This window comes from Solea senegalensis, linkage group LG13, assembly GCF_019176455.1.
Source record: "Solea senegalensis isolate Sse05_10M linkage group LG13, IFAPA_SoseM_1, whole genome shotgun sequence".
In the NCBI taxonomy this organism is placed as follows: domain Eukaryota; kingdom Metazoa; phylum Chordata; class Actinopteri; order Pleuronectiformes; family Soleidae; genus Solea; species Solea senegalensis.
The window spans coordinates 9,908,349-9,916,737 of NC_058033.1; the positions used below are offsets into that span (position 1 = coordinate 9,908,349).

General features: G+C 39.9%; 1 long non-coding RNA gene across 2 annotated transcripts; it reads right to left on the reverse strand.

Annotated features, from left to right (window-relative positions):
* Positions 1-2,936: 2,936 nt before the first annotated feature.
* On the reverse strand, positions 2,937-4,847 carry LOC122779181. Of its 2 annotated transcripts, none has more exons than XR_006361523.1 (3): positions 4,798-4,847; positions 3,946-4,055; positions 2,937-3,311 (listed from the first exon to the last, which is right to left on the reverse strand). It is a non-coding gene; the product is annotated as an uncharacterized LOC122779181 (long non-coding RNA). The 2 variants fall into 2 exon arrangements; XR_006361522.1 differs by having other exon boundaries at positions 2,937-3,360.
* Positions 4,848-8,389: the final 3,542 nt, after the last annotated feature.

Below are 8,389 nucleotides of genomic sequence, written 5' to 3' on the forward strand. Positions count from 1 at the left end.
TCGATCAGCATCATCAGAGTGCCACTCCTATAACGTCCTACCACTCTTTTCTTCAATTTTTACATGCTGCCTACTGCCCTTATTGTGTGTTCTTTATTGTTATTATAAGTAGTATTACTACTTATCTATTTCTTTTGACTTTTGTTAGTTTGGTATTCGTGTGGACAGTGGACAGCAAAGAAAGAATTACATTGCATGAGAGAAACATGTTTTTCTTACTGTACGCATGACAATAAACACTTTGAATCTTGAATTCCAGAGTTCAAGTCATGATAGAACTAGAATTAGTGTTTTTTGCACACATTAAATTCAACCTCTGTGACCTCCTTTTTACACACACAAGACAGGTACAGGAGCAGTGGAATTTCTTCATCTGGGAGCAATAGGGACTTGGTGCCTTGCCCCCCCCCCAGCACTTATTGACTTGTCCCAGGATTTGAACTGGCAACCTGCAGTTACAAGCCCAATTCCTTTCCTCTCGGCCATGTGTTGCCCACAACTAAAGTGAAGTTCAACACATATAGTGTGGATGCATTAATGTCATAAGCCTAGACCTGCTTTACTTGTGTTTAATTATTCAAATACAGAGTTACATTTGCATTTTTACTGTTTGTGTAGAAAAAAAAAATCATCATCATTGACATTTGACACACACACACACACACACACACAGAAAACCTCTTTGACTCACTTCCATCTAATATGGATTATTTAAATAAATCATCCACAGCACTGTGTTAATCATGAGACTGTCGATAGGAAACTAATGAAAAAAAAATCACTTCCCGAGCTGACTGGGTGAAATATTAATCAAAATGAAGCAGAAAGTTTAGTTTATTCATGTCGTAGGTCACACACAAAAAAATCCCCACAGGAAAGACGAAACCAAAGTCATCGGTGACGAGCAGACATTTCAAATAAAAAATAAATAATTGGTGGATTCACCTGCTCTTCTCATCATTAATTGAACAACTCGGCCGCCGTTAATTACACGCTCACCTCTGCTCCTCTGCAAACCACGTGAGACACACTTTAATGGACTCACTGCGAGAATTAGTGTTTGAACATGTGCACCCTGTGGCAACCGCGTGGCAACTGCAAGCTCTGTCATTTGCACAAATACAGCTTCTACTAGTAACATTATTTAGGGTTTCACTCCATCCCGGTTGTGCTATTGTACAAATGTAAGAGCAGGTCACAGCCTGCGAACCCAGTGTTTCTCAACCCTGGTTGTATACGATAGAGTTTCCCACTCCGACACACCTGATTTAAATGATCAGCTTGTCAACAAGCTCTGCAGAAGCCTGGTAACGACCCACTCATTTGAATCAGGCCTTGGTCGTGTTCAAGACATCTCTGACTACTAGCGTACTGCAAATCATACTTTTTTTTACTTTACTTTTACTTGTTTCAGAGAAACCCCATTTGCACCTTTTATATCGAAAAAAAAAAAACACCACCTAAAAATCTCCTCACGTTGACTCCGGTGATGTGAAGTTGTCTCACACTGGTAGGATCATCAGACCAGTTCCCTCTGAGAACTGTGAATGTGCCCTGCATCATTTGTCACCTTCACACGATCTAAGTGTGCGTAGGTAGTGACGCTGAGAACTCTCGCTGGTCCACAACCTTTACCTCGGTGTCATCACACTGACCAACGCCACCTGGCATCTGTCCTCCCAGTCTCCTCATTCCTACGGGGGCAAAAAAAAGATCCTGAGCGTGTGCTGGAGCCTGGAGCCTGGAGCCTGTTGCAGTCAGCGCCGCCAAAAAACACTTAATTAATTAATATGAGGGTCAGTCCGAGCTCAGCTGGCTTGGTTCTAAACAGCAAGATGCCCACTAAATTATACTCCGCCGTCCAATTATGCAGCAGTAAATTGCGTGAGAATGAATTGTACATTTATTCATGTAGAATAGATTGTGAATAGAGTTTACACTCGTGGTGATTCAGTCATTAACTGACACTAACTGTGTCCTCACCTGAGCTGACACTTGGCAAACATGCCTCCACTTTTTCATTTTGCATGAATTGTACAGACGGAATAATATCACTTCATTAAAAAAATCAATAATGAACACTTACCTGCAGTGCTTATTTAAATATTTGAACTAAATCGTCTTACAACGTTACCTGGTAGAGTGTTCTTACACTGCCACAGACCCAAATGCTGTAAATCCATCCATCCATCTTCTACCGCTTTATCCTCCACATGAGGGTCGCAGGGTCAATCATGGAATAACCTTTACATAGAGTAGAGAGATATTTAAAAGCACTATAGTGTGTTGTATTTATGACTACAAAAAGAAAAATCAACCACAGAACTTTGTAGATCTATTTTAAGTCCTTGTGGAAAAGCTGTTAGATGTTTCCCTGCTCCAACACACCTGATTCAAAGGAATGGCTTGTTACCAGGCTTCTGTAGAGCTTGCTGACAAGCTGACTATTTGAATCAGGTGTGTTTGAGCAGGAAAACATCTCAAACATGCAGGGCAGTAGTTCTCCAAGGACACACTGACCTTAAACAAATGTATTCATCTTCCTGGGAATCATTTGCATCTACTTCGCAAAATTCTAGCGTTATGTCATATACTTGGATTTAAATGATTATGATAATTATACATGTTTTCGTTCTTAAAGCATTTGCAGTCCCTGGTGCTCTTCAGTTTTTCAGAACATCTTAGACAAGTTGGAAACATCTGAGGCAGTCCAGAGGGGTTATTAACTCATCACCCTCTCCAGCGTCTTTAATATTTCATGACGAGTGAATCTAATATCAACAAGTAAAAACATGTTTCAGCCATCAATCAAGGCCTTCACCAGGGCAAGCAAACAAAATCACCATCCTTGGTCTGTTTTATAGTCCAGGTTTTCAATGGCTATTGATATTTATGTTCTGGCTTAAATAAAAACACAGCATAACACAACTAATAAATGACGACATTTAAAAGGTTGGGACTTTAATCATCAGTGTGCAGCATTTTTCTGATGTGGCATCGGCCTTCAGTGAACTTGAATGACTGAGTGTGTTCCTGCTCACTCAGACACAGTGGGGATCTGAACCCGGAGTATCCGATCAGTGACTCACTCGTGTTGTTAGAATGGGAAAGAGCAGATGAGGGACAACAGAAAGGTGGGTGAGTCATCCATGCGATGTGTCCCCCCCATCCCACACACACACACACACGCGAGTCACTGTGTGCGAGGCATGGGTGCGCCTGATGGGAGGCAGCGTCTTGACGATGATGATGATGATGTCTGAAGGACAACAGTGACGGGTCATTCACATGCATCAGGTGTTGGTGGGAGGCTGAGGAACAGACGATGTGAGAGGGAGTGATGCCGTAAGGTGCACGGTGCTGGCCGCACGAGAAAGGTCACCAATGTTAGTCATAATTATTCACAGTAGGAGCCCACACATGGAAATATCAACTGAGTCATGTTTAAGTTTCACAGTGGCTAAAAGTCAGACTGGAGCCTGGGTGTGTGCTCGTCTACTGGAGGTTTTTGGTAGAGTCACTGTACATACGTGAAGTAGAAGGTTTTACTGTATATGTGAGTTTTACATGTGATGTAAGTATAATGCAGTATCTGATATATAATGCAGATTTTATGTTAGCCAGTTCTGATAGTTAATAAAAACAAGCCGCAAAAGAAAACTCCTAAAAAACCTTGCTCATGAATAAACCACTCATTCATTCAGCAGCAAAGCAGAGCAGGATGACAATGAATGAGCAGTTACTTCACCGAGTAGGTGATATAAGAACAGGCCTGAATGAATGGCAGAACAGTCACAGTCATGACTCACAGTGTGTTGGATGTGTAATGGGTCAAGGTGACGTATTTCACCCACCCAGCTCGCAGAGACTCATTAACATCCACTTCAGCTACGGTCATTTGTATGCAGGGGACACAGAGGTGTTCAATAAATCAATGCTACGCACCTGAGATGTTTCTACTGCCTTTGCCGAGTCCAGGTGTCGCGTAGAAGGCCGCTCTTATCACTGAAGTGACTGTCAAACACTTGTCCTTGGCATGTGACCTTCACATCAGGCTCATAAACAAAGTTAAATGATGAGATGTTAAGCTACTGTCAAGATATACAAAATTAACATTTGACCCATTACAGTAAAGATAGTGAATGCAAAGGTTTGGTAACTGTAAAAGTATTATAATATCATATTACTCCAGTGTTATATTATTTACTATAATCAGTCATTCTTTTAATCCAACACTGTGGTCCAAACTTGACAAATCAATTATTAATGGGTTATCTTCCCTGACACTGTCATAATTGAACATAATTCCCAGAGAATTACGGTCACTGGTATGGACGACCATAAATGACATTATAAAATAAAAGAATGAATGAATCAATACAGAAATAAATTAACAAATACTGGAATAAATCAATGTATTATAGACAAAAGACTAAATAAATACATTCATAATTAAATAAATGATATTCATTAAATAATACATGAATACGTTGAAGACATGTATTCATCTATATCATTCATTTTTTATTCTAATGTCCTCTGTGGTCCTCCATACCTCCTGCATACCCCGTACAACACTAACTAGGTTGTGTTCAGGACATCTATGACTACTAGAACACTGGAATTCAACATATTTTTTTACAGTAAATTGTAAAAATCTCAACTTTGAAATGTAATAAAAAACGATATTTCGATTGAAAAGTACTAATGTGGGACATTTAACTTGGAATTTCTCTAAAACTGTACAGTAAAAGTGTCTAATTTCCTGTACACTAGGAAACATAAACTTATACTTACTAGTATTCACTTCATACAGTTGCTCAAAGTCCAGTTGTTGTTGCTCAAACACACCTGAATCAAATCAGAGGTCGTTACCAGGCTTTTGCACAGCTTGTTGATGAGCTGCTCATTAGTATCGGGTGTGTTGGAGCAGGGAAACATGTAGAACATGCAGGACAGTTGGTCTCCAAGGACCAGGATTGGGTTAAAATTCAGCATCAGGTAGTTTGACTATGGAGAAACATGTGTCAGGTATCTTGACCAATTTCCAACAGACCGCGGGCCTCTGAGAGTTGTGGCGTCTTGTTCATGTGTGTGTTCATGTGGCACTTTACATCCTCCTTTTGGAGAGTCCTCTCATGGTTGTATTTTGCTCTGTTGAACACGCAACCACTGCCCCTTTTCCTCCGATTTTTCTCCACTATTGATTTAGTAATTAACATCTTTAACCTCCTTGTTGAATACATTTTAATGAAACAAAATGACCATTCTGTTATGTCGCTTCCCATTCCTCGCCGCTTGCAAACTGAGTTGGATTTTGTTGCAGGATTTGAGCTAAATTTACATTTTACTGTGCCCCCTTTGTGCTCTGTGTTACATTTACAGCACAGCATTAGCGCATTCTTATTCCTGATATGTTCCTGTGAATTTAAGTGGCAATAATATGTGATCTGTCAGGCACAAGTGGATTTAATTTGAACTATTTCAGAGTCTGTTGTTAGTTTCGAGCTGCTGCACAGCCATGGTCCACCCCCACAGGTATTTTTCACCATATACTGCATGATTACAACTTTCTGTGTGGGAGTGCACAGACTGGGCTTTATTCAACTTAACTCTCTCTTTCTTTTTACTGCAGGTAAATGTGTACATACTGTATTTATACCCAGTGTTTGAGGGGTACTGCATTAACTCCTCCACAGCTCGGGTTTATAGGCTGGTAATAAATGTAAAAAAACCCATTTTTTTATTTAGTAAACATAGAAAATAATATAAGAACTTACCTGTGCATTGTGAAAGATTGTAGACTATAACAGACTGTCAAGAGCCTCACTGCCATAATCTTCTTTAAAACAGGGGGAGGCCCCACTGAGAAATGTCCCACTGCAGAGGAGACTTAATGTCTAATGTCTCCCTGCATGCAGTCTAGAATTGCTGGCTTACACCTAAAAAAACAAAAACACAATTCAGTGTTTGGGAAGATTATTTCGCTATTAACCAGCGGTTGTCAACTGGCTTCACTTTTTCACTGCAGCCGCTGTGTTCCGAGAGCACATTAAGCCGATGAGTGAGGTTTCGTGTAATACATCTATGAGCAAATAGGTTTTATTGTAAAAGGAGTCATTATGTTCATTAGTGCATTACAGAGTCAACGGGCCGAGTCGCTTATTCCAGTAATTACAGAGCCTATAAAAAAAATTTATTTGAAGTGAAGATTTTGTCTTTTTCACAACACAGTCTGCAGACGACATATAAAACACGGGATTTTTAATTTTCCTGAAAGTAGAGAGCTTTCATTATTCTTAAATTGGACATATATTGTTTGAAATGTAAAACTGTTGGCCTACATATGACCCTGGAGATGGGGTTCAACTGTTAAGTGCAGGCAATTGTAAACATAATGTGGAATGGAGTCATACAGATATTAACATTTTTGGATTTCAACATGATACAGTCATGTAAATAGTCTGTACAGTGTTTCTATAGAGAGCTTTTCTAGTCTTGGTGACCACTCAAAGCTGCTGCTTCTGTGAGGGGAGAAGCCACGACAGACTGTAAATGACAGCAACGTTGCATGTTGGGATGGAAAAAACATGCAACATACATGCGGGAGGTTCTTATTTCTCCTGACAGGATGTAGACGCAGCATCTATAGGAGCATCGTGAGCGCTATAAGACTGTAGCGGCAGATGGGAACAAGCACTACCTGTCACGCCAAGACCATTGAGTAGTCACGCACGGAGAACCACACAAGTCTCTATTCAGACACTGTGTACTACAGTATATAAAGGCTGATGCACTTGTAGCACAGCTGTTGTTCCTATTGTACATTTACCTTTGTTCATTTTCCACAATGATCAGAAAAGTTGTAGTTGTAAGCCCCAGGGTGACCACCTACACAACTGTGAGGAACAGTGAGAACAAAACATTTGGCACAAACAAAAAGCAAAGGTAACCAGACTGAGTATGTAATCATTCTAAGAGTGAAGGAGCTGGAGCGCTGTGTAGCTCAGCCGGGAGATTGTCCCTGAGGCTGTGGCCTTCTGCAGGATTCAAATAAAGGCAGAATGTCAGAAAAATGTATTTAAATAAAGAGTGAAGGACCTACTCATTCCATAATATAGAGTAGTAGTATAGTGTCATTTGCATCTCGTACAGCAGGGACCAATTTCTTTGTAAGCCGTTGAATATTGGGCCAACACATTGTATCGTCATCAGGCAAAAGTGCCTTAAAACGTCTTAAAATAGCATTTTTGAACCATGCCTACTCTGTGTCATAACATAATAATGTATGGCTTCTGTCAAACTGCTCTCTTAATCATATACAAATCTATTTGTGACTGCGTCTCATTTATTCATCTGTCTTCCTTGCGTGCAGCGCCGCTTTTTCTTGTAATTAATACGTTTTCTGTTTCTGGTTCCTTGAACTTGTCCATGTGCATTAGCTGCCTGAGAGGAAATCAATAAACAATTGCTCACAGACGATGTGATGAAATACTTACACTTTATATAAGATTTTAACAGGCGATTAGAAACAAAGAACATGCTTTTTTTAGTCAAGCACTGTGTGTGTCTTACATGTAGCGTGGGTACAGGCTCCAATGTGCTCAGAATTCTGCAGCATAAATTCTGAAACTGTGCTGCAGCCTGTGGCCGACCTAAACCTTTAATCACAGCTCTGATGTTCTTTCCTTTTTCCAACTAAAAGCCACAGCTACTTCATGCCCGACCCGGCACGTAATGAAGCGCCAATCCCCCACTTCCCACCGATGTTTCCAGTGGGAATGTGAGTGGGTCAACTAAACCAGTGACACCTATACTAGGTCCACAGACTGTTAAGTTCATCTCTCCTTACTCGTAAATATTTTATGATTATTTGAAGCCTAATTACAAAATAGAATATATATATAGATATATCTATCTATCTATCTATCTATCTATCTATCTATCTATCTATATAGATAGATAGATAGATAGATAGATACATATTTATTTTTACACATCCGATAGAACACTTGCAGGCACTTCTTGGCCAGTGACACTTTGGTTATTGCTGGTTCAAGAGGAAAGTGTGAGCCCAAGCAAGCGCCACATCAGTGTATAATTATATCTGAGTAAGAACGAAAATGACATTTGATCAAAGCTCATCAGAGGAAAAGGAACTGCTTTAAAAAACGGCCTTGTTAATGGTGATATTAAAACCCTCAGAATGTCCGTCTGGACTTTTTTGCTTATTTTATCCATAAAAGAGCCAGAAAATGTCCTGTGAGCAAGTGCTTTTTTGTCCATTTTTCCAGAATAACTTCCAGTATCTGGCCGTTATTTACAATTGACTGCATGTTAAAACACTGTTGTAACTAATTAAAATGAAGGAAAAACAAAAGGCTTCTTT